A 25,328-nucleotide genomic window follows, 5' to 3' on the forward strand; every position below is an offset into this window, starting at 1 on the left:
AATCTGAGTAACACACACAAAATGCTGGAGGAACTCAACAGTCAGGAAGCATCAATGGAAAAAAATACAGTGGACGTTTTGGCCGAAACCCTTCAGCAGGACTGGAAAAAAAAGCAGAGGAGTAGATTTAGAAGATGGGGGGTGGCATCCATCGCCTCCTTCTAGTGCTCCTCACCCCCACCTTTTCTTTCTTCCATGGCCTTCTGTCTCTTTCACTAATCAACTTTGCTGCTCTTTACTTCGTCACTCCCACTTCAGGTTTCACCTGTCACCTGATGTTTCTTTTTCGCTTCCCTCCACCTTTTAATTCCACTCCTCAGCTTTCTTTCTCCAGTCCTGCTGCAGGTTTTTGGTCCAAAACATCGACTGTACTCTTTTTAATTGATACTGCCTGGCTGCTGAGTTCCTCCAATAGTTTGTGTGTGTTGCGTTGAAAAGGGTATCTTAGACTGTCCCACATGAGGTAATGACGCCCTCTAGATTATCCACCATCTCATCTACTAAATGAAATCCATCCATCTGGCTTCAGAACAATGCTGACAGCAGAAACATTTCCACAAAAAAAAAATCACCATTGATGGACTTGGAGTGCTTTCAAAGATGGCTCACAACCAACTTGTTGACACCAAGCTAACGTTATCACCACTTTTGAAGAGAATCTAGTTTTTTGCTTCCAGAAAGTGAGAATGATCAGGAGATTCTGGAGCTAATTAACTGCAAATGCAAACTTATCCTGCATTGTAAGGGAAAGGAAATAATTTCACAGACCAAAGTCCAACAGAAACTCATTACCTAAAAATAAATGGTGGATAGAAAGAAAGCGGGAAGTTCAGCAATTTACTAATAACTAACATACTAGATTCATCAACTATGTCAAGGTCATAAATGGCCCAAATATCCAGTTGTTGACTCTCTGAGAGCCAAGAATGGAAGTGAATTTAATGTCAGAGAAGCAATTATTGCTTGCTGGAAGGAACACTTTGAAGCTATCTCTTTTGACATTTTAAAACCTGGCAAAGAGGAATCTTGGACAAGTCTACAGAACTTCATGGGATGAAGAGAACATATTGGTATGCTGGAAGACTCTCTAACCACTGCCACATATAGATATAAAAAGAGAGAGGAATCAATTTACTCTGTTATAACTGTTCAGGGAACTTCCTGCTTTCTGTCTTTGAGAATTTCAAAACCAGGGTCCACCCCCCAAGGTGCTGCTCCCTGAATGACAGCATGGGTCCCATCTTTCTGGAGGCATTAGAATGATCTTCACGTTGTATCGACTTCAGGAGAAATACAAGAGAGTTCCATCATACACGATATGTGGCCTTTGACTCTGTTAATAGAGAGGAATCGTGATGCTTTCTTCACAAATCTGGCTGCCACCAGAAATCCATCTCCATCTTCTGCCTGCTTTGCAATTACAAGCAAATTATAATCTTAACCAGTGGGTCACAGCAGAACCAAACTTGTTGCAGTACTGTTCCAAGCAAGTCTGTGTCACTCCCTCTATACTTCCATTCTTTTCCAGTACATTCCTATGCCTCAACTTCCAGCTGGAGTGGAACTAGTCTGTTTGACCGCAACTTCACTGCAGAACCATTGCTATCCTTACTGCAATTGTTGAGCTGTCACACACACACACACACACACACACACACACACACACACACACACATATATATATATATATTCATCATCAAATATTCATTGAACCTGTGGAGAAAATATCTGCAAATTTAAAAACCTTTCAAGCTGCCCTATCACCTAACAAGAACCTATCATGATATATGATGGAAAAGGTGGGCCACCTCCTACCTCTCAGAGGTTATTTCTTAATAAAGATAGCTGTTTGAAAGCTAGTGTAAAGTTTCATGATCTCCCTGGCAGCAGTGACCCGTGCACTCCTGTATGTTTCAGTTTGGTGGTGCAGCCACATCAAAGCACTGAAGAATACCCACTAACACTCTGTCCACAAGAAGCTCCACATTCAGTGGCTAGATAGAAGCATCTTCTCCTAAGGTGACTTCCCTAGAAATATAGGCCCCAATTTCAGTCCATGTTTTGGAAGTTCAACAGACACCAGAGCACCTGCTCAGCACTGCCTGCCTCCTCTATAATAAAGCCTTCCTCAACAGCCACTTCAGAAGGCAGAAAACTGGAGAGGAAGAAAGTCCTCCTCAATCCTAACCAGACCATGTCGAGTTCTACTTGTATTTGCTTCAAGTCAGCAGCAGATAAACTGTGAAAGTGGCATCCATATTGGTCATTGAAGCAGGAGGGGAATATACAGTATATAGAGCTGATTTTAAACTAATCCACATAATGGAAAATGGATTGGTTGCATTTTAGAGACCTTGCACAATATTTTATATTCGACTCAATGGAGAGTTAAAAACAGTGGCCAGCCTGATCCAGCTGGTATCCTACTGCCAGATGATCAAATTTAAGTAACTCCTTGTGAAGCGGAGCTAAACGTAAACATCACATTATGCAGATGCTGGAAATCTTAAGCGATACTCACAAAATTCTGGAGGAACTCGGGAAGTCAGGCAGCAATTATAGAGGGGTGAGAACTTACTTGAAGTTAGGGAAATCGCTGTTTATGATATAAGGTTGGAGGGTACCCAGGCAGAATATGAAATAAGATCCTGAGACCATAAGACAATCGAGTAGAATTAGGCCATTCAACCTATCGAAGTGGTCAGGGACAGAAATGTCAGATTGGGAATGGGAAGTTAAATTGAAATGTGTGGCCTGTTCGAGTGGATTTTTTTGGGTTCATGATTTGTTTACACTTAAATGACTTTGGCCACCAGACTTCTATTTTAATGTTTGACAAAGGACTGTGGATTGAGTCCACCACAATGGGCTTCCTAAAAGGTGTAAATACCAGATACTTCTGGCGCCTGATGCTGTAGTTTTGAAAACAGTATTATCTGTACATTATAAATATTAATTGTCTTCTATGTTAGCATGGGAAATGACAAATAAATGTATCGTAGACTTAACTTACATTCCTAAAGGCTGTGGATACCAACCCAGACATGTTGGCGTCGGAAGGAAAGGATGGTGTGATATTTCGTATGTAGCTTCAATAGGAAGCATTGTCTATGCATTGTCTATAACTTTTAAGTAGCGATTGCCTTTGTGTTTAGCGTATAAATATCGAGCCCACATTGAGCTAACAGACCTTTCTGCGGAAAGCGTCTCCGTTGGTATGATGCCTGCTTGTTGTGTCGAATAAAGAAGCTGCATTTCATCTACCAGTGACTCTGCCTCTCCAGTAATTTCATCCATGCAACAACATGGCCATTGGGAGACCCTGCCTTTTGTGGTGGAAAGAGCGAAGATGCTTAATGAGGTGGTCCCCTAATCTACATTGGTAGCTGGAAGATTTTCTTCCCTAGGGATGGTTTAATTTATTCCATTCACATCCAAACTGAATGATTGCTGAATGTATAGGTTACAAGTGAGAAAGACAAAAGTTTTGTGGTGACATTGCAGTTTGTCACTGAAAATTTTGCTCTTTGTGGAACGTGGCTGAGTACACATCTGCTGCGTTTCTTGACTGAATTGCTACAGTGATTGCACTTCAGAAGGCACTTGCCTGTCAGCTGCCTTTGTGTGTCGTGAGGCGGTGAAAAATGCTGTGAAGGTTCTTTCATCTTTTCACCTTTGGAATAACAAGGAGACCGACTAGATAAGTTATCTTTCTCTTTCAGTGTCTTACCATCAAAGCACCTCCTTCCTTTCAAACTAACAAGTTTATCTCTGAATGCTGTGAGCTAAATGTTGGCACTGGAAGATATGCCCTTTCAGAGATAGGGATGGTTCTGAATATTAACTTTTTTAAAAAAATTCAGATTTCACTTAGTGCATAGCATTTCAAAGCACTGGGTGGTTTTCTTCTCATCCACCCCCCCTCCCCCGCTCCAGTACACTCCCTGGATCTCTAATTCAGGAAGGCATCTCATTGCAAATTTTGCTTTAATCACAGTGCATATTGTTATGGTAGATATATTTATGATAGAATAGAAAAGTGCTGAAAATCTCAAAACTTTTGAGGCCTCTCCATCCCCACAATTTAATTATGTAATTAACACTACCATTTGCAAAATGAGTGATTAAGGTACTGCTACTCTGGACTCTTCAAAAGCAAGTTAATAAAATTTTGCAGCCTAGTCTACTTGTCTAGTGGTACATTTTTAATGCTTTTTGATTTCGATTGGCTGGTGGCGCAGTGACATCAGCGCTGGACTCCAGAACGGAGATTCCCAGGTTCGAATCCAGTCAGGCCGTTGCCAAGTACACTTTCCATCCGTGCCGGGTTGAGTGTTGAGCTCGCAACTCGACCTCGTAAAATAAAAGAAAAATACTATACTGAAAAATGTCTGTTTGAGGAGTGGCCCGCCATACAGTCTCTCGTTCCACACCTTGCAAGGCATAAAAATGCCCAACGCTGGCCTCTCAGGCCTGAGTCGACATCGTCGTCGTCGTCATCATTGATTTCTGTGAAATTGACAGTCCAAAGGCAATTCCCAGTTTCACTATAAATCTCTCCTTTAGTAAGACATTAAAATCATGAGTTCCCAATAAACTGGGCTCATGGGTATCAGGTTATGAATCCTGTGAAAACAAGTATAGGCTGTTCATGGTTCTGGGTAATTTATGTGCTTTGCGCCTTATCCTGCAGCCTAGCTTGTTGTGCTAATGATGCTTATATTCTATATTCTATTTCTAAGATGTGGAGTGCAATGTATTTGATTGGCAAAGCATTGATTTAATTATTTAGGATATTGTTAATTGTTTCAACCTTCTTGCTGTTGATGTATTCAGTCTGAATCTAGTTCTATATGAGTGAATTGATTACCAGACTTCCTCGAGTGACCTAAATTAATTGTGAACTTATTTCTAGATTTATTTAACATTGTTTCTTTACAAAAGCTGAGCTTATTAACTAAAATGAGAATGATTTGTGGTATATTTAATAAATCGCACATTGAAATCTAGGCCCATGAGTTTGAGTTCCTACTTCATTACACTCAACTGTAGAAATGTTGGTCTTAAGCCATTTACTTATCCAGTACACATTTGTCCTTGTTCACTGATGCAAAAATGTATGCTGTATGTCTGAACTGAGTAGGATGTATACAAAAGGTGGCTTTACAGCCTGATCTGGATATACCATGAATGAAAAGTTTATACTGTATACAGAGAACACACTTTTTGAATTAATGGTCTCATAAACTGGCTGTCATCTGAATTTACTGTTGAATTCTGAAATGCTCTGTAAATCCTAACAGAAATTCTTTCTTGGACTTGTCTGAGAGCTGGTTAACACAACTTTCGGCTGTTAACAAAGCATTGGCTTGTCTTAGCTCTGTCTCACTTGGTCCTGAAAAAATGCCAGGGAATCCAAGAGCATTACATCATAATGTTGGGAACCCCTGTGCAGGAGAGACTGCAGCAGGGATACTGTAGCAGTGCAATTGCAGTCAAAAGGAGCACTTTTGAGAAAACTCTTGCTCTTTGTCAGCATTTGAAGATTTAGAGCTAAAATTGCTCAGGTTGAGGATAAATGGTCACAAAACAAAATTTGGGTATTTGAGGTTCAACTAAGAGGATGAGAAAGAAATTGACAATAGAATGAAGACACTTATTGTTTATTCATTGTTCTACTGTTCGTGAGATGAGCTGAAAATGATAATTAGTGAATGGCAAAATGTATATTGCAAACCAAGGTCTGCAGGTATTTCTGGTTAAGTATTAGAGAGAAAGAATTTGCTACACAGGATTTAATGTGGGCTGGTGAGACTGCAAAGCAATACAAAGATCAGAGCAAGGCACACACAAAATGCTGGAGGAACTCAGCGAGCTAGGCAACATCTCTGGAAATGAATAAATAGTCAATGTTTTGGGCCGAGATCCTCCTTCAGGACTGGAAGGGAAGGTGGAAGATGCCAGAATAAAGAGGTGGGGGGAGGGATGAGGAGGAATAGCTGGAAGGTGATGGGTGAAGGCAGGTGGGTGGGAAAGGTAAACAGCTGGAGAAGAAGGAATCTGATAAGAGAGGAGATTGGACCATAGGAGATGGGGATGAATGAGGGGCATGAGGGGGAGGTGATAGGCAAGTGAGGAGAAGTAGTAAGAGGCCTGAATGGGGAATAGATGACTCCATCAGATTCACAGGTGAAGTGTTGCCTCACCTGAAAGGATTGCTTGGGGCCCTTAATGGAGGTAAGGGAGGAGGTGAATGGTCAGGTGTAGCATTTCTGTTGCTTGCAGGGTTATGTGCCAGGAGGGAGATGGTGGTGATGGACAAATGGACAAGGGGATCATGGAGGGAGTTATCCCCCCCCCCCCCCGCATGACTAGAGACTCAAGATGTGGAAAGCAGGAAAAAAGTGTAACAGTATTTGTAAGTTGACTAAAATAGAAAATATGTTACCTTGGGGGACGTGGGGGAGGGGTGAAATAAAAAATAAAAACAGGCCTAATCTCATCTGTACACAGTGTTCTACCTCTTGGCAAAATCCTTGGAGAAAAGGATATTCTATTGTCCTTGTCTGGAACTGATAGGAGTGTTACACTGCTGCAGCTGCAGCTCAGGGGGTGACATCAGCTAACTCGGTAGAGACTGGAGATCAAGGTAGAATCTCAATGGTAGAATCTCTTTTATACTTGCGATTATTTGATTACTTCTCACAACTAAGTAAGAAATAATCAAGTAATTCCAATCATAGTGCTTGAGTGCAGCTGTGAAGGCTTCTGAGTTATGTACTAAATACTCCAGTGTAAAAGTGTTCATGAATTAGGAGTAGGCTGCTCACCCTCTTAAGGTACTTAATGAGACAATAGGTGATCTGGTTGTAATTGCAACTCTGCAGTCCCATCTTCTCTTGGTGATTCTTGCTCCCTTTCTTATCAAGTACCTTTCTACCTTTGACTTCAAAAACACTTCAACGTACTTTAGAAGGCAATTCCAGAAAGAGTCAGTTCTCTAAATGGTTTTTGTCCCCTCTGTCATAAATAGGCAATCGCTGTTTATAAATAGTGACCAGGAGGGAACATTCTCTCTATATCCTCCTTTTCAAGACTTTTAAGTGTTTTCAATTTAAATTAAAGCCAATGTGCTGATTTAAATATTAAACTTAATCTATAAAGTAATTAAACTACTTACAAATATTATCCTCAAAGCAGGCACTTTCAAAATAAGCACTCTTATTACATCCACTCAAATGGGATAATGTAACATCATCCAGAAAGACAGCATCCATCTTGGTTCAATACCACTTTTCTTGAGGCTTCCTTTGTCACTAAAGTATCAGGTTAATCAGTATAGTGTATATATGGACTGAAGTTTCCTCAAATGTCTGCCAGTTAATTTGAAGCCACTATTTCTGTCCCCTTTGCAAACTCTGTTCCAAAGCCAATAATTCCATCTGTCACCCTAGTATTTGTCTAGAAAATGCTTTTTGCAGTTTCTTTGCATTTGAGTTCAAGATTTGCTTTGGACCACAGCGCCAATCCTTTTACTATACCACTCTTTCCACCTTTATAAAGTTGCTCATCACCATGAGTTCTAGATCAAAAGGATGTGGTCAAATTATACCTACTTCTTCTTTGCCTCTCTCATGCCTTCTGCAGAAAAAGCAATGGAGAACTAAAGCCAATGGGGTTATGACAATAGTTCAGTGTTGGGTGAGTGAAGTTATCCTTCTGTTTCAAGAGCCTGATTGTTGAGAGGTAATAACTGTTCCTGAACCTGGCTGTATGGGTCTTGAGGCTCCTATAGCTTCTTCCTGATGGCAACAGCGAGAAGAGACATTTCCTGGGTGGTGGGGGCCGCTGATGATGGAAGTTGCTTTTTTGTGATAGTGTTTCATGTAGATAATGCTCAACAGTGGGAGGCTTTATCCATGATAGACTGGGCGGTATCCACTACTTTTTGTAGTCTTTTCAACTCGGGGGCATTGGTGGGTCTGTACCAGGCTGTGATGCAACCAATCAGTATAGTCTGCACCACACATCCATAGAAGTTTGTCAGAGTTTTAGATGACATGCTGAATCTTCACAAACTTCTAAGAAAGCAGAGGTGCTGCAGTGCTTTCTTTGTAATGGCACTTGCATGCTGGACCCAGGACAGATCTTCTGAAATGACAACACTGAGGAATTTGAAATTGCTGACCCTCTCCACCCAGTGAGGACTGGCTCATGGACCTCCAGCTTCTTCCTCAAGTCAATAATCAGCTCATTGGTCTTGCTAGCATTGAGTGAGAGGTTGTTGTTGTAGCGCTCCTCGGCCAGATTTTAAATATCCTCCTATATAGCTGATTTGTCACCATCTACGATTTGGCCAATGACAGTGGAGTCATCTGCAATCCTAGATATGGCATTGGAGCTCAATCACTGTTCCCCAAGCCAAGCTGCCTTTCATGGATCGGGCCTTGAACTACTTTGTCCAATAGAACTACAGCCTGTTTATCAGGTGCCCCGTGTTTATGAAACACACGGTATGTGTATCTTGAGAACAAGATGTCATGACACCAATCTGCAGAGAGGTTGCCCTATGGTGATCTATATCTGGAAACTACATGGCCACTGCCAGAAGCATTTCCTGGGCAGTAATCAGAATGGAAACTCGGTATTATTTCCCATGAAGGTCAAATCTTTGCTGCCAGCTAGTTTAGGATAGGCTTAAAGTAGAAAATCACAGACCTCATCTACTCATCATCTTGAATTCAATTGAATTATTAGTGAAAGCTCCTCTTTGGGAATTAGTGAATGAAATTGGATGGGACTACAACCAGAGGTCATGGGTTAAGGGTGAAAGGTGAAAAGTTTGAGGAAAATGAGGAGAAACTTCTTTATTCAGAGGGTCATGAGAGGGTGGAAGGAGCTGTCAGCACAAGTGGGGCATGTGAGTTTGATTTCAACATTTAAGATACATGGATGGTAGGGGTTTGGAGGGCTATGGCCCCAGTACAAGTTGATGGGAGTAGGTAGTTTAAATGGTTCACCACAGACTTGATGGGCCAAAGGGCCTATTTCTGTGCTAAACTTTTTCCATGACTCTAAAAGGAATATATTTGCCAAGTATATTTCTTTTGAGGGACGAACCACAGCTTTCCAATTGAACTGATGTGAAAAGAGCAAAAATTTAGGAATAGATTTAATATATAACATGATTAATTAAATACTATCTGGTAGTAATATATTTTGACAATTGTTATTGACATTACCTCAGTAATAAATTTTTGCGAACATTGAAAAGGGGCAGGATAGGCATGGTTATATAAAACACAAATGGATTGGTTGCCTCTGATTAATTCGATGACGGTGTATATCAGGAAGGAATGCAATTGCAGCAATATTTGAGCTCAACATCTTCCAGGGGAAAGCAGTTCAATTTGTAAACACCTTCACCACGGAATTACACATACACTCAGTAATGTGGCTGCAGTCTGTACAAACCACAGAATTGTAATTAATCAAATTACTACTAAAGCAGACCTTTCTCCAAGCTGGGCAGCAATTGGTATGTTGTGACAAGATCATAAATGTTAAGTTTTCCACTAATTTCTCACATCATTCTCACTTGATATGTCCAGGCTTTCACTCATTATCATGGAGTCAATAACAAAGGACATCCTTAATACAATGGTAAAAACTGCAAAAACTCATAGCTAGTTTCTAGCATCAGATTTTAGTAAGGAATCCAGATTTTAAAATTTGGTCAAGGTACTAAGAAAAATGTTTAGAGGTTGATTGTATTAAAATATTAGTAAGCATATGGAAGATTATGTGCACGACAATTCAAACAATAATTTTCAATAGCATTTAACATGTAATTCTACACAATTTCCAGTATGTACTCATTAATGTCTAATATTGTTAATATAGCAATACATTCTTGTCAGAAGTGAATTTTGTGCATTTTTTCTAGTAATAATTTATCCACAGTAATTAAATGAGAGCTCACATGAACGGTATTTTAAATTCAAAACCTCCTGCCTGACTTTGATTTAAAAATCCTTAATTTATTTTAATGTATGACTCTGCATTTGTACCCTCTGGTTTTGATTACTTCTGAAATTCACATCTTACATCTAACAAAACTTCTTGCAGTTTCCACCAGAAACATACTACTGCTTCTGATTTTTTCTATGTTACTATGATCTTTAAATAAATTCTAGGGTGCTTAAAACTTAGTTTTACATCAATTGCCTAAGATACTAAAGTACTGCACAAAAGGAAGAAAATGAGCATGCTTCTGGCCCATTATATAAAAGGATTGCACAGAAAATTCAGATGGTAAAAGCTGCTTTAATTCCACTTTTAAAACTTTGACAAGCCTTGGCATCCAGTGTACACTGTTGATAGCCATTGAGTCAACGTGCCTGATTCGTATGACCAGTAATATTAATACACACCTTGTTAAACCTAATCAAAAAGCATTAACAGCTCCATCCAAAAGCTCTAGAAATCAAATTTATTTTTTTTACTGTGCCAAAATGCTTTAAACTCACTCCACGTACACTGGTACATTAGCAAGACAATTCCTTTTCAAAATCTGTCTGTTGCAGTGATATTTCCACACACTTCCTGCCCCACACATCAAAATGCATTTATTTTAATATGGACTGGAATTTAATACCACGAGCTCCTAGTATTTTATTTTTGATAGTAATGAATTTACTTTCAGTGAACCAAATTCGTGCAGATATAACCAGGTGTCATACCCTCCTGTAATAGCCTACTGCACAGTGAAGTATTATTGTGCATCATTTGAAAACGGATTGGAATCCCTTGTACAAGATGGTGGGTTAATTGAGGATAAATAAATTATAATCATTCACTGATAATCTCTTTCTTACTAAAATTGCATCCATCTTCCTTATGCTAATCAGTCAATTTCATTCAGATGTTTATGCCAAATGCAAATATTTGTGAAAACCATCCATCTTACCCTGCAGAGATGTACTATGATCAATAAGTTACTTTGGTCATAACACTATATCAGTAAAGACAAATTTACAGCCAGTTTGACTTCATTGAGGTCCTACTTATAGTAAATGAATAAATAATCAAATTAATAACACACACAAAATGCTGGAGGAACTCAGCAGGCCAGGAAGCATCTATGGAAAGAGTATAGTTGATGTTTTGGGCCGAGAACCTTCAGCAGGACTGGAGAAAAAGGATGAGGAGTCAGGTTAGAAGGTGGGGGAGAGGAGGTGAAAGCTGTCTTCCATTTTGCGCATGTCTGCCTTCACCCCATCCTCCGGCCACCCCATCAGGGATAGGGTTCCTCTTTACCTCACCTACCATCACACCAGCCTCTGCATCCAGCACATAATTCTACATAACTTCTGCCATCTCCAATGGGATCCCACCACCAAGCGCATCTTTCCCTCCCCACCCCCCCCCCACTTTCTGCAGGGATCACTCCCTACGTGACTCCCTTGTCCATTTGTCCCTCCCCGCTGATCTCCCTCCTGGCACTTACCCTTGCAAGCAGAACGTGTGCTACACCCGCCCCTACACCTCCTCCCTCACGACCATCCAGGGCCTTCCAGGTGAGGTGACACTTCACCTGAAAGTGTACTGGGGTCATCTACTGTATTCGGTGCTCCCAGTGTGGCTTCTTGTATATCGGTGAGACCTGATGTAGATGGGGAGACCGCTTCGCTGAGCACCTACTCTCCATCTGCCAGAAAAAGCGGGATCTCCCAGTGGCTGCCCATTTTAATTTCAATTCCACTTCCCATTACCAGTACGACATGACAGTTTATATCTCTTCTACTGTCGTGTTGAGGCCACACTCAGATTGGAAGAGCAACACCTTATATTACGTCTGGGTAGCCTCCAGCCTGATGGCATGAACATCAATTTCTCGAACTTCCAGTAATGCCCCCCCCCCCACCTCACCATTCCAATCTCCTTTTCCCCCTCTCACCATATCTCCGTGCTTGCCCATCACTTCCCTTGGCTGCTCCTCCCCCTTGTCTTTCTTCCATGGCCTTCTGTTCTCTCCTATTGGTTTCCCCCTTCTCCAGTCCTGTATCTTCCCAACTCTTTACTTCACTCCTCCACCACCCTCCTGGTTTCACCTGTTGCCTTGTGCATCTCTCTCCCCTTGCTCACCTTCTAACTCTGACTCCTCATTTTTTTTCCTTCTGGTTTGCTGAAGGGTTTTGGCCCAAAACATCAACTGTACTCTCTTTCATAGATGCTGCCTGGCCTGCTGAGTTCCTGCAGCATTCTGGGTGTGTTGCTTGGATTTCCAGCATCTGTAGATTTTCTCTTGTTTTTGAGATACAGGTTTCCCCCGCCATCCGAAGGTAGAGTATTCCTATGAAACGGTTCATAAGCTGGAATGTCGTAAAGTGAAGAAGCAATTACCATTTATTTATATGGGAAAAATTTGTGAGCGTTCGCAGACCCAAAAAATAACCTACCAAATCTTGCCATATAACACATAAAACCTAAAATAACAGTAATATATAGTAAAAGCAGGAATGATATGATAAATACACAGCCTATATGAAGTAGGAATACTTTTCTACAATCATTGTCACACTGTCCACTGTAGCAAAAATCTCACGCAAGTGTTCTCGGCAGAAACACTCTCTCCAGTAACCTTTCAGCTATGAAGCTGCCCAATCAACCAAATAACACATAAAAATACACTGCCTATATAAAGTAGAAATAATTACCGGAATTGGGAAGAGAGCACAGAGCACACTGATGATGGTGTTTTAAGATGAGTCGTCGGAGGCTGGGGTGGTGCAGTGGTCCCCAACCTCCAGGCCGTGGACCGATACCGATCCGCAAAGCGTGCAGTGGTGGCCGGGACGCACCCAGCACATCTTTAAGAAAAAGGCTGAAATAAACAAGCTAATTAATTAGGTGCTGCCCGGCACGTAAATGTCGGCCCAGATCAGAGGCAACACAATCGGCAATCGCATTCCTGCATGCTTTGTGGCAATGTATTGGCCCGTGGCCCAGAGGTTGGGATCACTGGGGTGGTGGGACGCTGAGGTGTCATCTCATCGTCATCTGTTTCCATCAGGGCAGGCAGATCATCTTCTTCTATGTCTGCCTGCCTGGATATCAAAGGTCGAGGTTCGTTGTTTGCTGCGGCTGATGTGGAAGGCTTGAAAAACGACAGTATGCTTGACTGCTTAGCCTCGCGCATTTTTCTATCATACAGTTCTTTGTAAGCACTCAAACCATCCTGCAAATATGCCCTAAACCTATGTACCCTTTCAAAATTAAAGTCGTACTTTTCTGGAATCATTGCAGTGAAAATCTCACGCTGTTGCTTCACGTTCACTTCCTGGACGACTTCAATTTCCGTCCGTTTGCTACTGCATTCGGTTTCGATTGTTATCCTTTCCTTTTCCAATTGCATCAGCTCTTCATCTATCAGTTCTTGGTCGTGGGATGCCAAAACCTCTTCAACATCATCTTCATCAGCTTCCACAAGCCAAACTCACTTTGTCTTTACTTCGTTCACCACCATCAAAACGCTTAATTATGTCTAGTTTTACGCTAAGTGTAACACTCTTACAAGCTCTTTTAGGCTTTTCCGATACCTTAGAACTCATCTTGCAAATGGATACTCAAAATAAATCGACATAAAGCACAGATGCTCACGTGTTGAAGCAATGCCAGCTAGAATGCAGTCTGGGGGAGGAGCTTTCTGCTCGGGGCACGTGCTGCCTCTTATCGCACGCTGCCATTTTTCGTAACAGTAAAAACACCTGTTAGCGAAAACAGGTAACTAATGTAGGTCTTTCGTAAAAGCGAAGTGTCGTAAAGCGAACGTTCGAAAAGTGGGGGACACCTGTAATCAAATTATTTCTTTTTAAAGTGTACAAGATATGCAAGTTTTCGAAACTAGTGAAACTCAATCACTGCAAAAAGCTACTAGTTTCCTGAAAGCAGAGAAAGAAACAACACTGGTGAAAGGTGGGTTTTTTTCTGGATAAATCCCTTTCCTAAAAACATTGAATCATTTCAATGCTTCAGTAATCTTGTCCCGATTGTTCAGAGAGAGCAGCTGCACATTTTTGCAGCTCAGATCATTAACTTTAAAGAATTAAATGTTTGCTGGGGTAAAAGTGAAATAGATATCTACTTCTCATTCTTCAGGGTGTGGTTAACTTACTGCTTAATTTGAAATGTTAACTGCAACATGGCTGGCATTGGAGATGGTTAGTTGCTATTGAACTACATTAATCGTTTGATTATAGGCAATTTGCTGAGTTCAAGACACTCATGTGAACAACTCTAAGAGCTCATTAACCTCCAGATCTTTAAGGATAGTGACCCCAATGAAACCAGCACAAAGGGGTACAGGGGTTTTTTATAGGATATGATGGATAAACAGGAATAGGGTACTAGGATGGTCAAAGATGGGAGGGTAAAGTGTAGGTTTGTGTGTGTGTGTGCGTGCGATTGGGTGAAGGGATTTAGAATATATGTCTAGTGCACATTCCGGAGCAGAGGGTGGCGGTAATGCACCATTAAGCTGGATGCCGACCGCCGTAAAACAAGATACAGACAGGCAGAAACCAGCACAATTGAACTTCTATGCCTGGGTCCGTGGTCCTTCTAGTCAAAAGACACACGAGCACAGACCTGGCCCAAACTAGGAGAAATAAATGCACAGTTATGAAATATATCGTGATCACAACTTGTCTTCTTTTGAACTTTAATTATTTGTCATTGTTCATTTATGTATGGTTTTCCCATAAATTCTAATGTATTTTGTAAATGCTTGCAAGGAAGTGAATCCCTCCGTAGTATATGGTAACATATGCATACTTGGATAATAAATTCACTGACTATATTTTCACGAGATTATGAAAAATCTGCAACAGTGAATAAGGCCATTTAGCCCATTGAGTCTGGTTAAAAAAGGCCAATCCCATCTTTGGCATTAACACGCTGGCCCTGCACATTCTAATTCTTTAAGTACACACCTGATGTTGTTTCTACCTCTGCCACCCTTTCAGAAAGCAAGTTCCTGACCCCTGACAGCCTTTGAATGGAAACGTTTTCTCATCTTCTCCTGTTCCCTGGTTGTTGACCTCACTGCAAAGTCCTTTCTGTTGACTCCCCTCATTGCATTACAACTTATTTTTGCAGTCTTCTTATGTTTCAAATCTTATTATGTTTTGGATAGCCACAGTGACCATGCTTAGCTTATTCATGGACATGCTGTTTCTAAAATCTGCTTTGCTAATTTTTCTGGTGTCTGTGTAAGTGGTAATTTAATTTTCATAGTACCACGTTATAAATATTAAATGAGTAGCAGATCCCCCGTGTGACTTGAATGCAAAGCTGCTTGTTATAGCATCTAGCTTCTGACCACCGAACAATGCATTGCCTATTGTATTTCACACTCCATTCCCATGAGTGCTCCTAAACCCGTCTGTGTATAATCTGTTACCACATTGATTCTACTGATACTTTTTAACCAAAAAAACTTCACATTAGTAAATGTGAGATTCGACTGGAAAGACACAGATGGCCAGTACTTTTGATGATATGGAGATGTATTGGTTTTGGCTGCTGGCATATCCATTGAAGTGGCCACCAACCTTGTTTTGTTTGTGCATCACAATGTTGTTGGAAACACTGATACCACAGTAATAAAACTGCAAAGCTGTCAGACTGGAGTATAAAACCAGCATGGGAAACTAAATGCTCATTTTGGGTTTATTTTAACTTCGTGTAGTAGTTTTTCAAACAAAATTGTTATTTTATTTGTCTCAATATTGGTTGACAATCTCTTATTCTCTTCGCTTAATAATGGAGAGGAAGACATTTTTTTGTCAGGCTGAAAGCCTGTTTCAGTGAGCGATAAAGACCTACAAAAAGTTGGCTTTGAGTTTCAATTAGAGGCATTTAGGAAAATGGTCATTTATGTTTCTCCAGTTGGATTCATAGCTATTTGGCTGGAGGAGAAACAGTGACGATCCAGGTTTGCATCATCCTGTCCATTAATTCCAGGCTGGAAGTGCAAGTGACTTATGTAACTCAAAACAGCACCTAACTTGTATGTGACTAACATATCCAGATAGTCTGTTTAGCCACTGCTTCAAAGGATACTTTCTTCCTCCTAGTTTAGTACTGGAGTATCGTTCAAATGTCAGTAATATTTATACATTTACCTGTTTTTGTAGTTGTGTACATTTACTTCTTGTGCTGTTTCGTCCATCATGCAATGATGAGAGCCACTCTAGTCATCTGCGATTTGTAGGGGATGGCTGGAGAGGCCAATCCACACTCAAAATTCTTTGGCAATCTGGACAAAAGATGGCAGCTATGTTGGGTTGGGGGTCACTGGTTGTGGCTTTCCAGGCAGCCTACATCTCTCTGCTGCAATTGTCCTTTTTGCCTTATGTGTCACAGAACCCTTATAGACTGAGCAGCATCATTCAACCCAATCCTGGGAGAGGATTGATGTTCCTATCTACCTGGATTGATGCCAAAGGCCCTGAAGTTTTGCAGGGTGTCTTTATAGCATTTCCTTTCTGTAGTTCACCTTAAAACAGTCTGTTAGGCAGCTGATGGACTGACGTATGAGCTACGCTGCCTACCCCGTGTTAACTGGGACTAGAGCAGGATAGAGTAGATGCTGGGCAGACCCGCCTTGGTCATTGCCTCAGTGTCAGGGATTCTTTCTTGCCATTTTTCTTGAGCTCTCTGAGGCAGTCTGTATGGACATGGTTCCACCTCTTGGCATGCCATTGGTACACTCTCCATGTTTCACAGGCATAAAGCAGAGTGGGAAGTACTTTGGGTCCTACACACCTTCAGCTTCATCTACAGACTTGTGCCTCTTCTGTTCTAGACAAGGCTGCACTTGCTGTGGCGATCCTGGCATTTATGTCATCATCAATGATGATGTTCTGGGACAGTGTGATGCCAAGATACACCAACCTGTTAAGTCTTTGACCGTTGATTGTGGTGGTTGGCTGAAAGTATGATTTTCCTGAAACAGGCTGATGCATTACTTCAGTAGTGGTGTTGATGGTTTACCCAAAGTTGGTACATGCATTAGAAAACTTGTCAACACAGCGCTGCCTATCATCTTTAGAACAGCATTGAGGGCACAGTCATCAGCAAAAAGCAAGTCTCTCTGATGATATCCATTTTAAGCTTAGGTTTTGCTTGGAGCTTCCTGAGGTTGAACAGTTTCCCATCAATACGGAATCTGATGCTGATGCCTACATCGCCGCCTCAGTCAACATGGCAGAAAACACCAGGCTGAATAGCATTGGCACCAAGACGCTGTCCTGCTGGACCCTATTTGAGATGGGGAAGAGCTTGGATGTCTCACTATTATCCTGAATTCGAGCTTACATGCCATCATGGAATTGCGGCCCCATAGTGATGAATTTGCTTGGGCATCCATACTTCACCAACACCTTCCTGAGACCCTCTCTGCTAACAGTGTCAAAGGCTTTAGTCAGATTGATATAGCAAGAGAACAGCTCAGCATTTTGCTGCTGAAATTTCTCTTGCAGCAAACATCATGTCTGTAGTCACACAGTCTTTCCAGAATGCACACTAGCTCTTTGTTAGGAACCCCCGGTCAAGGTCTGATGTGAGACAGCTGAGAAGAAACCTGGCGAAGATCTTGCCTGTGACAGCAAGGACATTCTCCGATACTTGTGACAGGATTGCTTATTTCCCTTTTACTTGTGTGTGTATATAGGTGGATGAGGGGTGTACCTTTAAAATCTTATGGAATCATCTCTTGCTGCCACAGGAGTTCGAAGATCCGATGAAGGGTCTCGGCCCACAACGTCAACTCTTAACTCTTCTCTGCATGTGAATGCACCCTCTCTCCCCTCCTCTCTCCCTCTCCCCCTCCCTCCCCTCCCCTCTCCCTCTTCCCCCTCCCTCTCCCTCTTCCCCCTCCCTCTTCCTCTTCCCCCTCCCTCTCCCTCTTCCCCTCCCTCTCTCTCCCCCCTCCCTCCTCCTCCCCTCTCCCCCTCCCTCCCCATACCCCTCTTCCCCCTCCCTCCCCCTCCCTCTCTTCCCCCTCCCTCCCCCTCCTCCTCTCCCCTCTCCCCCTCCCCCTCTCTCCCTCTCTATCTCCCCCCTCTCACCTCTTCTCCCCCTCTATCTCCCCCTCTGTCCCTCTCTATCTCCCCCCTCTCCCCCCTCTCCCCCTCCCCCTCTCTCCCCCTCTCCCCCTCCCCCTCTCTCCCCTCCCTTGTTTCTTGTATATTATACCTAAAATAATCTTACAAACGATCATTGCATTTACCCAGAGCCACCCATGCTCCACTACAAGTGTAATTGAATCTCATTTGCACCTGGGGCAAAATTACAATAGCAGGTCAGAAGCAGACCTGAGAAGTTCCTCAATCTATCGCTTTATAACAGCTCCACAGAAAGAAGTCTTTATATGTTTCCCCCATAAGACATTTTAATGAAACCACATTCAGATTCATCTCAACCTCTACAATAAGTAATTCTGATACATTCCTGTCTGTCTCTTTCAAAGCTGGATGTTAGATGAATGGTGTGCAATTACACTTCCCATTTCCTTGTAAATTACATTTCAACATTTCAGCAATATGTCATTCCCAGTAAAATTTTTATGGGATAGTTTACTCTCAACAAGCCTTTGGGTTAGCATTGTGTTCAGTTGCACTGCTTAATCTAAATGGATGTGAATGATTTTCAACTTGGGCCATTATTTGTCTATATAATGGCAAAGAAAATACCTAATTCATACCAATAGCCTGGATGATTCTTCTGGTTCATTCATTATTCATGTATATCAAGTTCAAGTTTATTGTCATCTGACTGTACATAGATACTGTACAACCAAATGAAACAAGATTTCTCTGAACCATGTTGCACCCACAGCACATAAAAGACTCAAAGTACATTTATTATCAAAGTATGTCTAAATGTATATATAATTATACAGCCATGAGCTTTGTCTCCTTACAGGCAAAGAACAAAAAACAAGAAACACAAAAGAACCCAATTTAAAAAAAAGACCAACACCCAAAGCGCAGTGAAAGAGGCAAAAAACACAACTCATGCAAACTATAGAAGCAAGCGACAGCATTTTGAAACAAATTGAGTCCATAGACCCGAATCCCCAGAACAGTCAGAGTGGGCCCAAAGCCTCTGTCTCAAGTTCTTCATATAGCAGGGCAAGCCACCGTGAGACTCGAAGGCATGAAACTTGTAGCAGCTGGAGAAGACTCAAGCCTCAGTGCCGCGAAGATGGGCGTGAATGTTGCAGAAGAACAAGCAAAATCGACCCAAACCTCGCCTCTGGTCCCAGGACCCTGCTTTTCAGTCTATCGGGAATAATCATCCAAACACCAGGTCATGCCCTGCTGTGCCCTGGCGCAGGGCCTAGATCTCATCACCCAGCCCAAAGCTATTCTTGATCTCTCCATATCAGCTTCATGCTTAGAGCGATCCAACCTCACATCTGGTTTAGGTGGATGGGCACCAAATTTCTCTGCCTTTACTGGTCTTCGAATTACTCACTCTAACTCTATCTCTGTCTCTGAAACTGGCTCAAACATGATGCGCCCTGACTTTACAGCACATCAGCACAGCTCATCTTTTGAGTCAGTTTCACCCTCATTTGCCTCTTCACTGTTTGCAATGATAATCCTACAATTTACCTCATAAAAAGTGTTATTAATGATGTTTTTGTCATATTTCTTGCCTTCTGAATTACCAGTAAAGTTGTCGCACATCTTCAGTAGCGCTATCTTAAAATAAGAAAACAAAATATTACCATAAAAAATTAAGTAAAATATAATTTAAAACACGTGCACAGCACAGGTAAACAGTAAACAGCTCGGTGTCCTGGTGACAAGACTTTGGTGGTGACAGAGTATTCATTAGTCTCACTGCCTGGGCAAAGAAGCTGTTAGTCAGTCTGGCAGTCCTGGTCCTGATACTCCTGTACCTCGTTCCTGATGGTAGTAGGTCAAAGAGATGGTGAGACGGGTGGTAGGGATCCTCAATAATGCTTCAGACCCTTTGTGTAGAACGCTCCTGGTGAATGTCACAAATGGGGGGAAGAAGTCATCATTGATCCTATCAGCTGTTTTTACTATCCTCTTGTGCTCCAATGCCTTGTAGCTTCCGTACCGCACAATGATGTAGTCAAACAGGACACCCATGATGCTGCTCATGTAGAAAGTTGTTAAAATGGGGACGGGGAGCCTGGCATGCCTCAATTTTCTCCGATGCTACTGTGCCTTCTTGACTAATGAGGTGTGGTAACAGGTTAGATCGTCTGTTAGGTGCACACCAAAGAACTTTGTGCTCTTTACTCTCTCCCATGGCAGAGCCATTGATGCATAATGGAGAATGGTTGACCTTTGCCTCCTTGAAGTCCACAATCATCTCTTATCTTGTCCACGCTGAGATTCAGGTTGCTGTTCTCACACCATTTGACAAGCCTCTCTACCTTCTCTCTCTCTGCCAACTTAATCGTCGTTGCTGATGAGGTCAACCACTGTTGTACCAGTGAGCTAAGTACAAGTATTTCCATCTTCTTTTGAATTGCGTTGCAGAATGATCTTTTGAAGCACTTTCTTGAGCCTCAGGGGAGGTGATTTGCCAGTTCCCTTGTAGTTAAGCACATGTTAAACCACCACTGAAATTTTAAAGTGTGCAACTCTTCCTGATATTCTTTCTAGATCTCAGTGTTTAAAAAATGTTTACATTTGATGGAGACTGCTGCTGTTATGCTGTGACTGCTGCTGTTATGCTGTGTCTGGGTGAATGTCATTAGTTCAACCTTAGGACCATAAAGAAATAAAACATAACAATAAGACCTTCAACCCACTGAGTCTGTGATAACCTCAATAACTATTTGTAAATTAATCCCATTTTTTTCCCTTTATATCACTCTACACATTCTCATTGAACTCTCCTCAGTTTCTACCATTCACTTGCATGGGGGAAATTTATAGTAACCTTTTAATCTATGATCCCACGTCTTTGGGACATGGGAAGAAACCTGAATGCCTGAAATAAAGCACTCGGGGGTCACAGGGAGAGCATGAAAACTCTACATGTATAGCACTCAACGTTGGGATTGTACCTGGGTCTCTGGTGCAGTGAGGCAGTGTATTACTGGCTGCACCGTTGTGCCACCTTTGTGGTATGGGAGCTAGACTTAATTATGTAAACTGGGAAGGCAGAGCTTAACCATTTCTGTCAAAAATGGATCGAATATATTTTACATTGGATTGAGTGAATTCTTGTTTTAGGACATGCATTTGGAAATATTCTTCTAGTCTGTCCTAGATTGAATCTCCAACTCGATACTACCCTTGGTCACACTTTAAAGGATTCCTTATCTCATTATTGCATGCTCTTGCTATTTATTTATATTTGTATTTACACAGTTTGTTGTCTTCAGTATTCTGGTTGATCTTTCATTGATTCTGTTTATAGTTACTATTCTGTAGATTTGCTGAGTATGTTCATAAGAAAATGAACCTGAGGGTTGTAAATAGTGACATATAGGTACTTTGATAATACAATTTTGTTGAATTTTTTGAACTTTGCTGTACCCATGGTCCTTACCTAAACTGTGGTCAAATGTCAAAACAAACAAATGGCATGTGATATTTCCCTCCCCTCCTTTCCCCCTTCAAAAAAAAATACTATTTTAAATGGGGAATGAAAACATGAAGGGAAGAATACATGGGTTTTGAAAGTTGACTGAAATAAATTTTATACAAGAGCTTGAACAATAACTCCTTTCTTTTGCAAATACTTCCTCAACTGGTCTGCTGTTGAGGTGCTTCAGCGGTAGTTGAAAAGGGGAGCAAGATTTTTTTTGGCTGCAGCATTTGATAAACCACACTGTGTATAAATTTGAAAATTTAGATATGGAATTTACCCCAGGAAATGCATGTGGTTTTTGCACTATTTCCTTCAGAAAATTTGTCAGCTGGAATTTGAAAAGTCTTGACGCAAGAAAGGATAGATTTAGAGTAAGGAATTATACATATAGGTTTAAAAAGCAGCTTGATTACATATGATTCAAAAGAGCTGCATCTGTTCCAGCCCAAAGAAGATAAGGTTGCTAGGTACAAATAAATGAGTTGCAGGAAGTAAACATTGTTCAACAAATATTGCAAGGTTTAGTGTTAAAACAGTTTGCAAAGAATCAATACTACTATTGTAGTGTGCCAGACATGAATATTTTATCTTATTGCTAGCCTGTAGGCTAAAGGATAATAGTTTTAAGTGTACGCAGTTTGGTTCACAAGCTCTTATTTCACATCTATTTCAGGTATGTAGAGTTTATCTTCTAGTGTTTTTTGTTCCTGAATGGAATTAGTGTCATTGGGTGGATTGCATGGTGGGGTGGGGGGGGGGGTGGTCAGTGTGGCAGTGTGGGATTTGGAAATATATCGGTGTCGGGTTTCAGAGTTGAGTTCACAGCATCAGAGTTCACTGGCAGGTTATAGCAAGCTTGGATACTTGGACCCAAGGTCACGCCTTTATGGGAGTCTGAAGCAGTCCCACAACACAAGCCCATCAGGGAGTCACTTTAGATCATTCTGTGGTGTAGAGAGTGGGAAAGAATAGGCAGCATGGTTTGATAGCTGATAACTACTGTGAAAGCAATTTATCACTTTGATAGCTAAAGAAGATGTACAAGGAAAGTAAAATCTCATACAGTTCAACAGCCTGTCGGCTGCAAAGCCATGCCCACTGACAGAACTACCTAGGACTGAATAGTTTCAGCATACAAAAGCAAACAGATTTGTCTCAGTTCAGTATTTTTTAATTGAGGCAAGAAAATAAAGGCAAAAGCACTAACAAAAAAATCAAAAAGCCTAAAACCTGCGGAGATTCAATGATCCCCTTCACTGAATTGAGACGTGGTACGGTATGTGATGTTCCCTATTATACACAGTTGCAACTTTTGGGTACAGGAGGTACTTAGTAAAGTGGCCATTGAGTGTATTGTGTATGTTTATGGTCTACTGCTATTGTAGTCCATCCGCTTTGAGTTTGCCATGTTGTGCATTCAGAGATGCTGTCCTGCACTCCACTTTTGTAATGGATGGTTATTTGAGTTACTGTCGCCGTCCTGTCAGCTTGAACCATTCTGGCCATTCTTCTCTGATCTCTCTTATTAACAGGCTATTTTGGCCCCAGAACTGGATGTTTTTGTTTTTCACACCTTTCTCAGTAAACTCTGTAGAGGCTGTTGTACATGAAAATTCCAGGAGATCAGTAGTTTCTGAGAGCAAAAACTGCTGATCTCCTGGCAGCAATAATTATTCCGTGGTCAAAGTCACTTAGATCACATTTCTCTCCATTCTGATGTTTGGTCTGACAAAAATTGAACCTTTTGACCATGTCTGATTGCTTTGATGCATTGGGTTGCTGCCACACGATTGGCTGATTAGTTATTTATATTTACAAGGTGTACAGGTGTACCTAATAAAGTGGCCACTTCGGTGTAAATTGTGAGGAACCTGCACAACTTATCATCATGTGGAACTTCACCAGCTATAAAGAAGGCAAGACAGCAGCTATCTTTCACTACGAGTTTGAGGAGATTTGGTTTATGACCTAAAGCGTTCAAATGGACTGTGGAGAGCATTCTGACTGGCTGCACCACCGTTAGTGCGGGGAGGATCGAAGTAAACTGCAGTGAGTGGTAAAATTAGACAGCTCCATTATGGGTACTAGCCTCCATAGTATCCAAGACATCTTCAAGGAGCGGTGCCTCAGAAAGTTGGCTTCCATCATTAAGGACCCCCACCACCCAAAACATGCCCTCTTCTCATTGCTACCATCAGTAAGGAGCTCCAGAAGTTCGAAGGCACACACTCAGCGATTCAGGTACAGCTGCTTCCCTTCTGCCATACGATTCCTAAATGGACTTTTAAGGAGCAACAGAAGATAACTAAAAAGGCAATAGGGGGGGAAAAGATGAGGTACGAAGGTAAGCTAGCCAAGAATATAAAAGAGGATAGTAAAAGCTTCTTTAGGTATGTGAAGAGGAAAAAATTAGTTAAGACCGAAGTCGGGCCCTTGAAGAGAGAAACGGGTGAAATTACTATGGGGAACAAGGAAATGGCAGATGAGCTGAACAGGTACTTTGGATCTGTCTTCACTAGGGAAGACACAAACAATCTCCCAGATGTTATAATGGCCAGAGGACCGAGGGTAATGGAGGAACTGAAGGAAATTCACATTAGGCAGAAAATGGTGTTGGGTAAACTGATGGGACTGAAGGGTAATAAATCCCCAGGGTCTGATGGTCTGCATCCCAGGGTATTTAAGGAGGTGACTCTAGAAATCGTGGACGCATTGGTAATCATTTTCCAATGTTCTATAGATTCAGGATCAGTTCCTGCGGATTGGAGGATAGCTAATGTTATCCCACATTTTAAGAAAGGAGGGAGAGAGAAAACAGGCAATTATAGATCAGTTAGTCTGACATCGGAGTCAATCATAAATGATGAAATCGCGGCATATTTGGATAGCAGTAGCAGGATAGGTCCGAGTCAGCATGGATTTATGAAGGGGAAATCATGCTTGACTAATCTTCTGGAATTTTTTGGGGATGTAACTATGAAAATGGACATGGGAAAGCCAGTGGATGCAGTGTACCTGGACTTTCAGAAAGCCTTTGATAAGGTCCCACATAGGAGGTTAGTGGGCAAAATTAGAACACATAGTATTGGGGGTAGGTACTGACATGGATTGAAAATTGGTTGGCAGACAGGAAACAAAGAGTAGGGATTAACAGGTCCTTTTCAGAATGGCAGGCAGTGACTAGTGGGGTACAGCAAGTCTCAGTGCTGGGACCGCAGCTATTTACAATGTACATTAATGATTTAGATGAAGGGATTAAAAATATTAGCAAATTTGCAGATGACACAAAGCTAGGTGACAGTGTGAAATGTGAGGAGGATGTTATGAGAATGCAGGGTGACTTGGACAGGTTGGGTGAGTGGGCAAATGCAGTTTAATGTGGATAAATGTGAGGTTACAGCAATTAAGTTTTTTTCTGTATTTATTATATATTGCATTGTGCTGCTGCCGCAAAGTTAACAAATTTCACGACATGTGCCAGTGATATTAAACCTGATTCTGATTCTGATGAGGTGTTCTGTGACAAAGCACAACCACTGAATCTTGTACAAGATGATGATAAAGTTGGTGATGTGTATAGCAAGGAAGGTTGTCTACGGTTACACCAGGATAGAAATCAAATAGGAAGATGGGCAGAACCTTGATGGATAAAAGGTGATCCATTTTCTGGTTGAAAT

The 25,328-nt window shown here is 41.5% G+C and overlaps 1 protein-coding gene and 1 long non-coding RNA gene across 20 annotated transcripts in view; one reads left to right on the forward strand and one right to left on the reverse strand.

Moving 5' to 3' along the window:
- LOC134345363 (SPRY domain-containing SOCS box protein 1-like) overlaps positions 1-25,328 on the forward strand; it is a 368,280-nt gene that overhangs the window by 210,187 nt on the left and 132,765 nt on the right. The window lies entirely within an intron of this gene.
- The window catches only part of LOC134345365 (uncharacterized), a 128,543-nt gene that overhangs the window by 46,164 nt on the left and 57,051 nt on the right, over positions 1-25,328 (reverse strand). Inside the window, exon 5 of one of the 2 annotated variants that reach the window (XR_010017665.1) lies at positions 4,126-4,353. The exons of the other annotated variant lie outside the window; for it this stretch is intronic. This is a non-coding gene — a long non-coding RNA (uncharacterized LOC134345365). Of the gene's footprint in view, positions 1-4,125; positions 4,354-25,328 lie in introns of those variants that run through there. 2 annotated transcript variants of the gene reach the window in all.

Source organism: Mobula hypostoma, chromosome 4 (genome assembly GCF_963921235.1).
Source record: "Mobula hypostoma chromosome 4, sMobHyp1.1, whole genome shotgun sequence".
Classification (NCBI taxonomy): Eukaryota; Metazoa; Chordata; class Chondrichthyes; order Myliobatiformes; family Myliobatidae; genus Mobula; species Mobula hypostoma.